At 28.4% G+C, this 3,806-nt stretch overlaps 1 long non-coding RNA gene across 1 annotated transcript; it reads left to right on the forward strand.

The window, feature by feature from the left end:
* Positions 1 to 309: 309 nt before the first annotated feature.
* Positions 310 to 3,408, forward strand: LOC122506414. The gene is made up of 3 exons (XR_006302003.1): positions 310 to 430; positions 598 to 705; positions 3,272 to 3,408. It is a non-coding gene; the product is annotated as an uncharacterized LOC122506414 (long non-coding RNA).
* Positions 3,409 to 3,806: the final 398 nt, after the last annotated feature.

Raw genomic sequence — 3,806 nt, forward strand, 5'->3', positions numbered from 1 at the left:
ATGAAGAAAATCCACAAATGGAAGTCTCAATGTTGAATTTAGAACGACTTTGTGGATTTGTCAAACGGAATTATCAATTTCCTTCATTCTCCAGTCAAAAGGTAGGAACTTTAAAACCTGATATGTTACATTATCAAAGTCACGAAACAAATTCAAATAATCTGATCTTGATTTTTCTTTCAGAAAATAAGTTTAAAATATAACTTCATAAATAGTAATGAAGCTTTTTTGTTTATTTCAATATAAAAATTTAACATGAATAAAATAATTAATTTTGATTCAATATTTATTGTAGCTACTATTCAGGATTTATGGGTTTCTTGATGATTACATCATAATAACTTCGTGAATCTTAAAAGCAAATCTGAAATTGTTGGCTCAAGTTATTTGGTCCAGGTGTCAAGTGGAACAGAGGAGGTGAAAGATTATGGTTAGTAAATTCAAAATTTTACGATCTTCCACTTATAGATAAGCTTTACGATCATGTTACTGAACTTTAACAGACACTTATCTAACAATTTGAAAATGCTAATGAAATCTATTAATATGAAAATACTCTAAATTATAATTAAAGGACTAACTCTCATTTTATTGCAGATCAAAAGTCTAGTAATACTGAACTGAGTCAGAAGCAGATGGAAGGAGAACCTATCAGTCAGTCCCTAACCCCACACCGAAGAGCATCTATCACATAAGCAGAAAATTGTAAGTTACAATTTAGCAATTATTCCTTATGCTTTTATACGATCATAAAAATTAAAAAAGTGGTTATAATCTCAAACTGTCAAATTTAAAAAAAATTTCAATAACCATAAAAAATGGTTATAATCTCAAACTGTCAAATTTGAGAAAAAAATTTTCAATAACCATAAAAAATGGTTATAACCTCAAACTGTCAAATTTAACAAAAAATTTCAATAACTATAAAAAATGGTTATAATCTCAAACTGTCAAATTTAACAAAAAAAATTCAATAATTTAATTTCAATAAGCCAGAATAAATAGAACAAAAATTCTTATAATAAACTGAAGCCCAGGTTATAATTTATAAACAAAGGCAACTAGATTTTATCCCTTTAGTTCTTAAAGAAATTTTCACTCATATAGGTATACACGTATTCTTAAATATTTTTACATTAAAAACTTCTAATAGTATGCTAGCTCTTCTGAATTTTGAAGAGTTGCAGTTTCCTAAACTCGTGATCTGATCTTCAAAACTTGGTGCTTAATACTTTGATAGGTTACATAGAGACATGGTTTCGTATCTCTCTCGTTTTTTCTTTGGGTTTTTTTTGTAAAATTAATTACTTAGATGATAAGAAAACAAAAAGTGTACACTAAGCTATAAATGTATCCACAGAATCTACGCCAAATTTTTTTGTTATCTGTAATATTGCACATGCACTAAAATTGTAAGTGCACGATATAAATCGGAAAATTGCAATTTTTAACGTGAAACGAACAGACAGTCTATCAAAGTAAAATACACTATCTGGTCATGCAAAAGCTTGAAAAGATAGATTTAACGATTTATTTGGAAAAAGTGGCACAACCGTTTCTAACGGAAAGCTGTCTTCTGTGGCTCGATGCGTGTTTTCAATTTAATATCCGCGCGCCCGACGACAACGGATTCGAGGTCGGTCGAGGGGAATACGAAAGGAATAAAAAGTTTATATGCCAGTAGTTACAAATGACATGTCCGGTCTGGTCATTTTTACATTCTATCGAAGCCAAATGTATTTATTATAAATTCAAAAGAGATATTCTTCTACAAATATTTTTTTAATTAGTATTTCAAACTTTTTTGCTCGACCAGAGTTTTTTTTTTTTTTATTTTTCAATCACCTCTGGAACACAGTGAAACAAGAATTCAATGTTTGTACCCTGATACTATCGCCGCCAACGTCTCGGTATCTCTTTAATTAAAGTTACGAATTCTAGAGAAAGAAATGCCTTCTTCGCCAGTAGTTTTGCCATATATTAATTCCATTAACGGTCTTTCTCTGCTATTAGTAATGTTAATTAAAATCAAGAGTCTGACTATTCGAAACTTTTGTAAAAGAACACTTTTACGTTGGGGGATCTGTTATTTCGAAAGTAAATTCAAAGAGAACTACTTGGAAGCAAAATGAAAATCCATTTAAATCAAAGAATTAGAAACAACATTTTGATTTGAGTAAAAGAAAAATACGAAAAGGAACAATTTTTGTTTGGAAGAAAGAAAATTTTCATTTAGTTATTTTTTACTATTCTTCCAAAAATAAAGAAGAAATTTTAAAATTTTATTACATTGCTACGATATTGGTGAAGAACATTTTAAATCTTTATTACATAATTGAGAAATATGGAACAATTGATCATTATTATCACAAATACTCCTTCATATTGCAATTTGAGTAGTGTACTAATTGTAAGGTAATCCGCTTGTGTGTGTTCAGTAGTAATAGGCGGTTTCGGTCCAGCATGCGATACATTTTGTTCACAGAATCTGTATAATCAAGCGAGAAATCCGGGAATTTCAGCCCCTCTTGCATTGATAATGCTGTTTCGACAAATATAGAATACGCTGCAAAATCCTGCACTTTCTGCGCTTCATTTACTTGATCATTGTTACAGTGTAAATGGAAATTTACTTTATTGTATTAAAAGTATATTTTTTCTCTTTTTTAATACTCAGCAAATTTTCAATATTACATTACTGCATACTTTTACATAAATTGTCATATATTCAACAGGTATGAATATATCAGAATATCAAATTTTAATCACAAATTTTAATATCCAAGCATATCCAAGAGACTTTTGTTTTTTAATAAACTATGTTTTATGAAATTTATACATATGGTGTTATTAGCTTGGATTAAAGAGTCTACTTCTGTTTTATTTAAAATGGTTGAAAATGAAATCCTAACTTACTTAGCAAATTGAAGTCTTCTTTTAGTTTTCGTTTCTCTTTTGGAAAACTATTTACTTATTCCCAAGATACTAACAAGTTATATAATCACAAACTGTCAATTAAGAAAATAATTACTTTGAATAAAATAAAATTCTCCAAATAAGTAAAACAAAGTCTGCCCCAAATTGTAACTCACACCCTACTTCATCAATAATATTTCCTCGTTTTAAATACAAAATCCAATTACAAAAATCAATTATTAATTTACAATTACTAAAGGCAAAACTAAAAATTAATTATAAACTTGAAAAACTATTAATGTTTTAATAAATGGTTTCGAGGACGTGACGCTAACAAAATAAATTGATTTTACAGATTACTGATGAAAAAAGAAAACAGTACAAAAAATGGGAAATCATCCTTTTTATAGAGATATATCAAGTGAGCTTGAGACAGAAAAAGCGAAATATTGCTCTTAATGCTGCAAGGGAGGCAAACTATGAGAAAACAAGAGCTATTGTGGCTTCAATATACAGCTCCGAGCTTTCGTGAAGTTTACTTTTTGCATTTGGACGATAGATTTTACTGAATTCCAGCCAGCTAAAATATATCATTATTATAACGCTCAGTTAAATATATCCCTGTTATTTTTAACAATAAAAAATAAAAAAAAATATACAATATCGAGAGTTTCTCTTTTATCCTAACTTAAACGACATTTTTTTTCTATAAAATAAAAAATAATAATGGAAAACTTTAAATGATTGGATAAAATTAAAATTGAGTATGTATCCTAAATAATAATTATTCTTATTATACTAACCGTTGAGTTCAAAGAGAAATTCACGAGACCTAAATTGCGATTTAAATCGGTGAGCTTTAGAATCAACCAACATTGACTTTATCCAGT

The sequence above is a fragment of the Leptopilina heterotoma genome, unplaced genomic scaffold (genome assembly GCF_015476425.1).
Source record: "Leptopilina heterotoma isolate Lh14 unplaced genomic scaffold, ASM1547642v1 Lhet_42, whole genome shotgun sequence".
Lineage (NCBI taxonomy): Eukaryota > Metazoa > Arthropoda > Insecta > Hymenoptera > Figitidae > Leptopilina > Leptopilina heterotoma.